Source organism: Macadamia integrifolia, unplaced genomic scaffold (assembly GCF_013358625.1).
Source record: "Macadamia integrifolia cultivar HAES 741 unplaced genomic scaffold, SCU_Mint_v3 scaffold1135, whole genome shotgun sequence".
Classification (NCBI taxonomy): Eukaryota; Viridiplantae; Streptophyta; class Magnoliopsida; order Proteales; family Proteaceae; genus Macadamia; species Macadamia integrifolia.
Window position 1 is genome coordinate 131893 of NW_024868099.1, and position 8695 is coordinate 140587.

Sequence of the window (8695 nt, forward strand, 5' to 3'; positions counted from 1 at the left end):
TATTTATAATTCCATTTCTTCTCATTTCTCATCTCATGATAGCTTTAAAAACACTTTCTTCATCCACATTTCATTTACCCAACCAAATTTTGGCAAAACAAGAATGAACCCATCGTATTCTCCTCTTCAATACTTCATGACTCTCCTTGGTTCTTAACCACTACTGAATGTCTTCTGCCCTTGTACTCTCCAAGCTGCAGAAACTGGTGGCTCTGCAACTACCCTTTTAAGTTTTAACCCCTCTCTTTCTCTCTCTCTTTCTCTCTCTCTCTCTCTCTCTCTCTCTCTCTCTCTCTCTCTCTGTGTATGTGTGTGTGAGGCCAAGATGAGCTTCCAACGTTCTCTGTCAGGGACTACCAAAGAAGAGAAGAAGATGGATTTACAAGATGAAAAAGAAGAAGAAGAACAGAAGAAGCAGAAGAGCCATAAAGTCCCATTCCTGAAGCTCTTTGCCTTCGCAGACTTCTGGGATTACATCTTAATGTTTTTAGGATCCATTGGTGCTTGTATTCATGGCACTTCTGTTCCTGTTTTCTTTATTTTCTTTGGTAAACTAATAAACATCATAGGCATTGCTTACCTCTTCCCAGCCTCTGTTTCCCATAAGGTCTCCAAGGTATGATTATTTGTGATTATATATAATTTGGTTCATTATTAGTGATTTAAGTTTAATTTTATTGGTGACTTAAGTTCAATTTTTGAGTTTTCTTTTGGGGTTTTTCAGTACTCGTTGGATTTCGTTTATCTGAGCATTGCTGTGTTGTTCTCTTCATGGGTTGGTAAGGATGATCATGGGTTTATAAGTATCATTTAATTAGTTATGTCATTAAGGTTGTAATTTTGAATTTTGGCTAATTAAGTGAGGTTTGTTTGGAAAATGCAGAAGTGGGATGTTGGATGCATACAGGAGAACGGCAAGCCGCAAAGATGAGATTGGCATATTTGAAAGCAATGTTGAATCAAGATATCAGCCTCTACGACACTGAGGCGTCTACGGGAGAAGTGATCTCTGCAATCACAAGTGATATAATTGTGGTTCAAGATGACATCTCTGAAAAGGTATGCAGCAATATTATTACCAAATTTTAAATGAGAGAAAACCCGTTTAGCATACTTTATATCCAAACACAGTTAGGTGTGAAAAGGCCTAATTTCTTTGAAGTACTAGGTATTTTCACACCCAGCCGTAGAAAACAGCAGAGCAGCAGTGTTCCTTTACCCATTTCAAATACACCCTCAATGCAAATTAGTGTTTTAATTTACTTTATCTTAGGGGTGGGTAAAATTTGCATCATGCTTTGTTTTGTGATGAAGGAATGAAACGGTTGTGTTATTATTGGAAAAGGGGAAAAAATTGTTATCTTGGTTGCCTCGCACTGATGTAGTGACCACGCAACCAAGTATCTAATCTACATATCACCTGAAATCAGGTTTCAGTGTACCAAATAATCTAGAGAAAAAAAATCATCTTTCACCTTATTAAACTAGAGATACCTATTTGGTTAATGCCATCATATTTTTAGACATTGATATCAGTATATATGGTTTTGACCGGACCATTTTGCCCCTCAATATACTCATATCTTGAATTTTAGACCATTTTACCCATCTATATTGATACCAGATATTTATTTATTTATTTTTTAAAATACCACTGGCATGGTGTTATTGTTGTTTCAGTAATGGTACCAGTGACTACTTCCCTCGAAACTCACCATAACTGCATATGAACTGATACAAACAATGATTACTGATTATCCTTCTTCCAAAACTGCAACTAATATATTGGTTGGATCGAACCCCAAGGGATTAACACAGTTGGCTTCGAGGGAACACGGTACTCCACCTTAAGAAGCGAGGTCCCATGATCAAACCTTTGCTGCTGCACCTAACTTCTTGGGGTCATCGCACGAGAGTTTTCATCTCGGACTGACCTGGTCGTGTCTAAGCGGTATCATGATGATCCCAAGGATTAGTCAGGTCAAAGATCCAGACATCCTGGGTATCAGAAAAAAAAAGGTTGGATCCGGACATCCTGGTAACTAAGAAAAAGACAAATTTTTACAGGATAATTTGATAAATTGAAACCTAATTTTGATTAATCTGTCAATTTTACTCATTAATTTCAGTGGGTGTAGAGTGTAGTCCCATTTAATGAAATTCTACTCCAATGAAGATGAATTCGAATGGACATGTAAGGCACACATTGGCCGTATACCAGTTATACCAGCTCAGCTCCACTGATGCAATGAATGAAGAGAGAATTAATTGTCTATCTATCATTCTCGTGAAGTTTTTAATACTAGACAGCTAGCTATCCAAACAGGAAACTTAGTCTCTGCATCCTAACATTTCATTTATTTTGTTGGACAAAGTTTTCCTTCATTGTGTTATACGGTGAATATATTATATAAATTAACGAGATTTATCATCAAGTGATGTTGATCCTCTATCCATTCAACATTGGTGCAGAGAAACTCTGGCCTATCTTGTTTTCCCTTAAGTTTGTTCTGAAATTTAATGTCGCCACCAATATGGCTATGCAATGTGGCCGACATGGGTAGGGGTGGATTGGTCAAAAGTTGTTTCAGCCCTAAATGACCAAGTGAGAGAATAAATTAACGTGGCAGAGAGGAATCCATCTATTTTTGGAATAGATTTTAAATTTAGTACCTATTTTAAAAGTAAGAAAACAACAAAAAAATAATCGAATTTTATAATACATTTTAAATTAAGAATTTATTCGACGAATGCATACTAAATACAGTTTTAGATTCAACTCTAATAAACGAAATTCTCGTAATTTTTAAAGTGCTCCATTCATGCATGATTTTGCATGTTTCATGTTGAAATTGATCACTGGAATAGAAGTGAGTGACTAGTGTAAACCTCATTTCATATGGACCCACCGAAGTCCAACTACTGATAAGTCTAAATGTCACCAAAATGTGAGTGACAACATATAGATTCTCCCACAAATGTTAAATATAAGGTAGGGTGTTCTCTAAGTAAGCAGTATAGAAGAGTACACCAATGAACATATGTAGGAGGGTAGTGACATAATTTCATGTGAGGAGAGAGAGAGAGGGTGTTATAAACGGGATCCCACTATAACTCCCAACGTTCATGTACGGTTCATGAGTTGCCATTATGATTTTAGTTATTGTGATCAGATCAGTGGTGGCCAATACTGATACAGTATCAATGGTATTGGAACGAGATCATAATGATCCTGTATCGGCATGTTGAAGGGAAAAATTATTTGCACCGGTTCAATACGGCTGATATGTATCGGTATACACATATATATATATATATAGAGAGAGAGAGAGAGAGAGAGAGAGAGGTAAGCTTCAGTGATTATTAAAGAAATGATTTGGCAAGTTGGGAATTTCATGCACTACATAAGCCGTTTTATAGCAGGATTTGCAATTGGGTTCTCTCAAGTTTGGCAGATCAGTCTTGTGACCCTGTCTATAGTTCCTCTGATTGCCGTTGCTGGTGGTGTCTATGCTTATATAGCAACAGGACTTAGAGCTTAGAGTAAGGAAATCCTATGTGAAAGCCGGTGAAATTGCGGAGGAGGTTTGTTTCTCTCTTAATTTCTTTCAATCAAATTAAGTTTCAACCAAACCCCTGACCTTTTTAGCACAAGCTCTCTAGTGAAACTCACTGCTGGTACGTGTTCTATGATTTGCAGGCCATTGCCAATGTCCGAACAGTTCAGGCCTCTGTTGGTGAAGAAAAGGTGGTATTGTCGTACAAGACTGCTCTCAAGAAGACTTATGAGTATGGAAAGAAAGGAGGACTAGTCTTGGACTTGGTTCCGTGCATTGTGTTCTCTTCTTATCATGGGCACTGCTAGTATGGTTCACTAGCATTGTTGTCCACAAGGGGATTGCAAATGGTGGACAATCCTTCACCACAATGCTCAATGTTGTCATTTCAGGACTGTAAGCCTCTCTTATCTCTGCTAATTTTAATATATGGCATTCCAGTATTGATTATAATACTCAAGAGAGAAGCCTTGGATCCTTCTTAGATCACTTGGACTGGCTGGGCCAAATCTCTCTACTTTTGCCCAGGCAAGAGCCGCCGCATACCCCATTTTCGGGATGATAGAGAGGAATACAGTGAGCAATGCCAGCTCCAAAGTAGTGGGCAGGACACTCAAGAAAGCGGATGGGCACATAAAATTTAAGGATGTATGTTTCAGTTATCCATCTCGCCCTGATGTAGTGATCTTTGATACTCTCTTGATATACCTTCGGCGAAAATAGTTGCTCTTTTTGGAGGAAGTGGTTCCGGGAAGAGCACGGTTATCTCATTGATCGAGCGATTCTATGAGCCTCTCTCTGGACAGATAATATTAGATGGTCATGACATTAGAGATATTGACCTCAAGTGGCTCAGGGGGCAAATTGGGTTAGTTAATCAGGAGCCTGCCCCCTTCGCCACAACAATTCGTGAGAACATCCTATATGGCAAAGATAATGCAACACTTGAAGAGATCACTCGTGCTGCAAAGCTCTCTGGTGCCATTTCTTTCATCACCAACCTTCCTGACAGATATGACACTCAGGTCTTCCCTCTCACTCTTATTCTAGTTGCCAATATCATCACCAAATTCAAATTTACATTATGAATCACTGATTGGTATGATCACAGGTTGGTGAAAGAGGGATTCAATTATCTGGTGGACAGAAACAACAAATTGCAATATCTCGAGCCATTCTGAAGAATCCTTCGATACTACTACTCGATGAGGCAACAAGTGCACTTGATGCTGAGTCTGAGAAGGGTGTGCAGGAGGCACTTGATCGTGTCATGGTGGGAAGAACAGCTGTTGTGGTAGCCCATCGCCTCTCCACTGTTAGGAATGCAGATGTGATTGCTGTTGTCCATGGTGGGAAGATTGTTGAAATTGGGAGTCATGAAGGGCTGATTTCAAACCCAAATAGTGCCTATGCAGCTTGTGCAGATCCAAGAGACAGCTTCCTTACAACGCCAAGCCTCACAAGGCCCCGTCATGGGACGACATCTCAGGTACTTAAAAACCTTGGACACAAAATCCTTTCACAGATTTAATGATCTTAAGCATTGAATTGATGGGAACTAACTATTAAAAAGCACTACCTTCTTAGAATCATACAGACATGGCAAACCACTGACAAAGATTTCTTCTCGTGGCAGTGTGAAGCTATCATGGGAACTATCACTCACAACCTCAAGTTTTAGGACGAGTTTCCAATCTGATAAGGAATCATCATTTGGTCGTGTAGCTGAAGATGAGTCTGAGACTGTAAGATTGAAGAGCATTTCGTTGAGAAGGATATATTCCATGGTGGCTTCTGACTGGTTATATGGGGTGTTTGGAATCATTGGTGCAATGGTTGCTGGTGCCCAAATGCCACTGTTTGCTCTTGGGGTTACAGATGCTCTTGTTGCTTATTACATGGATTGGGATACAACACGCCGAGAAATCAGGAAGGTTGCTCTTCTCTTCTGTGGTGGTGCTGTTGTGACAGTCATCTTTCACACCATGGAGCACCTTAGCTTTGGAATAATTGGCGAGCGACTAACTTTGCGAGTGCGAAAGAAGATGTTTGCAGGTACAACCATCATACCATATACTAGTCTTGAATAAACAAAAGATCATAAACAGAAATCCAATCTATTTTTCAGAATTTTACAAGCAGGTGCCTCAGTAGACATGGGCCTAGAAAGATTTTTAAGGGATAGAAGAATGCAGTTAAAGACGGTAAATACCATGGATGGATCTCTGCAACTGCAAGGATGTAACAACAATTGCCTTGTGCAGTTGGTGAGCTGTGGTGTGTAAAAAATCCATGCTCAGAGGTCTCAAGTTCCAGCCTCCGGGCTGTTACCTACTTCACTCCCTACCTATCAGGAAAAAAAAAACTGCCACGTTGTAGATGGAAAAACAACATAAGAATAATTCTTCCATTGAGCTGGGTATCCTAACCGGACTAGTTGACAACAGATTAATGAATCATAATTTAATTAGTTAGTTCTTCAACTAAACTATAATCATGTCCTATGGGTGTCTTTTTAATTTCTCTTCTGCATTTGCCCTGCACTTGGCCATATTTGAACTTTATCCAACCTTGCTCATCTTTAATTGCAGCCATATTGAGGAGTGAGATTGGATGGTTTGATGACATGAGTAACACAAGCTCAATGCTCTCATCACGCCTAGAAGCCGATGCTAGTTTACTAGGAGGAATGGTAGTCGATCGTTCTACAATTCTGTTACAGAACATATTTCTGGTTATTACATCATTCATCATTGCTTTCCTTCTGAATTGGAGGATCACACTAGTCCTCATTGCCACATATCCTCTGATTGTTAACGGCCACATCAGTGAGGTTTCTCTCTTTTTGCCCTTTCGTATAGCTGCTGACCATATGACGCATTGTTTAAGATTTCACAGTAGATACTGTCTAAATAAGAGAACCTAAATATATGTTACAGAAACTCTTCATGAAAGGTTATGGTGGTGATCTGAACAAGGCTTATCTCAAAGCAAATATGCTCGCTGGTGAGGCAGTAAGCAACATCCACACCATTGCCGCATTCTATTCTGAAGATAAGATAATTTTTCTATATGCAAATGAGCTAGAAGAGCCCTCAAAACGCTCATTCATTCGAGGCCAGCTTGCCGGCATCACATATGATGTCTCCCAATTTTTCATCTTTTCATCCTATGGCCTAGCCTTGTGGTATGTATTTTGGGCTTGTAGAACATGTTAAAAATGTTTGGTTACCAACTATATAGCTTCAGTGCCTAATGTCATGGTTCAATTTGTGCAGGTATGGCTTTGTTTTGATGGCAAAAGAAATCTGCAGCTTCAAATCAGTCATTAAATCCTTCATGGCTTTAATTGTAACAGCATTGGCCATGGGAGAGACACTTGCTTTGGCTCCAGACCTTGTGAAAGGGACCCAAATGTTGGCTTCAGTCTTTGATGTATTGGACAAGAAAACAGAGATTGTAGGGGATGTTGGGGAGGAAGTGACAAGGGTGGAGGGGACAATTGAATTGAAGGGTGTTGAATTTATTTACCCTTCAAGGCCAGACATTGTCATCTTTAAAGATTTCAATCTCAAAGTAACAGCTGGGAAGAGCATGGCATTAGTAGGGTCCAGTGGATCTGGTAAGAGATCCGTTCTCTCCCTTATACTGTGGTTCTACGACCCAACGTCAGGGAAGGTGATGGTTGATGGTAAGCATTTCCTACACATTCATGAAAATAATTTGATCTTTCTGACAGTTTCTTTCATGGGTTTGGCATAAGAACAGTTACATTCATGATGCTTCACTCCTGTATGCCAATGAAGGCACAGGTCATGAGTAACCTTCATGAAGGGGAAAAATACTGAAAGGGTACCAAATGGGCTGATGTCTAAAATGGTTAGGCCTTCTCTAAGTATTGATGTTCCAAGTATTGTTTCCAGGAAAAGACATTAAGAAACTCAAGCTCAAGTCCCTTCGAAAATACATTGGCCTCGTCCAACAAAAACCGGTACTGTTTGCCACAACAATTTATGACAACATTCTTTATGGAAAAGATGGAGCATCTGAAGCAGAGGTCATTGAGGCTGCTAAGCTTGCTTTGCTAAGCTTGCTAATGCACACAGCTTCATTAGTAGCCTTCCTGAGGGCTACTCAACCAAAGTAGGAGAGGAGGTGTGCAACTATCAGGTGGCCAGAAGCAACGGGTTGCCATTGCTAGAGCTGTTCTCAAAAACCCAGCAATCTTGCTTCTTGATGAGGCCACAAGTGCTCTTGATGTAGAGTCTGAGCGTATCGTTCAACAATCCCTTGACAAGCTAATGAAGAATCGAACAACGGTTATGGTGGCACATAGGCAGTCTACCATCCAAAATGCAGATCGTATATCGGTTTTGTAAAATGGAAAGATCATAGAGCAAGGGAACCACTCTACTTTAATAGAGAACAACAAAGGTACTTATTATAAGCTAATCAACTTACAGCAACAGCAGCAACAACAGTAAAGTGAGTTAATTACCAAGATAAATATTGTACCTATCTTCTTTTCCCCCTTCCGATTTTTCACCCCCTTTAGCGACAACGGTTATTTTTTTCTTACCAAGAATGAAATGTCTTACCAAATTAAATAATTACAAAATGAATGAAGAAAATAACACTGCTCTTGAGAGATTCACTATTATTGAGCAAAGTTTTATGTGCAGAAAAATGATAACTAAATAAGAAACAAAGCATTATAAAAGTGCTCGGAGAACCAATTAAATGTGGAAGATCAAAGTTGACATTTAAAAGTCCGCAGTGGTAAACGTAAAATACTGAAATAATTATTGGGAATTATAGAGCCAGTCTCACATCAGTTGATCAGGTACTTGGTGCCTCCTTATATATGAGGAGATCAAATGCCTTACGGTTTTGGGTGGACCGTCTAATATGTTATAAGAGTCCGTGGTTCCTTCCCTTGTATGCCTTTCCACTTGTATAGTGGCATTTCTATCGTTTTTTGGTTGTCTTTGTTGGCAACCTTGGCCATATGACATCAATGATGTCACCAGGGTGACATGGACGAAAGTGGTGATGTGATAGCATACCGTCTCTCCATGTGATGATAGTATTATATGAAATGTTTGGAATGAGTTGGGTCACTCATGATAGGTGATTCG

The 8695-nt window shown here is 39.5% G+C and overlaps 1 pseudogene; it reads left to right on the forward strand.

The window, feature by feature from the left end:
• Positions 1-51: 51 nt before the first annotated feature.
• LOC122062894 lies at positions 52-8217 on the forward strand (annotated as a pseudogene).
• Positions 8218-8695: the final 478 nt, after the last annotated feature.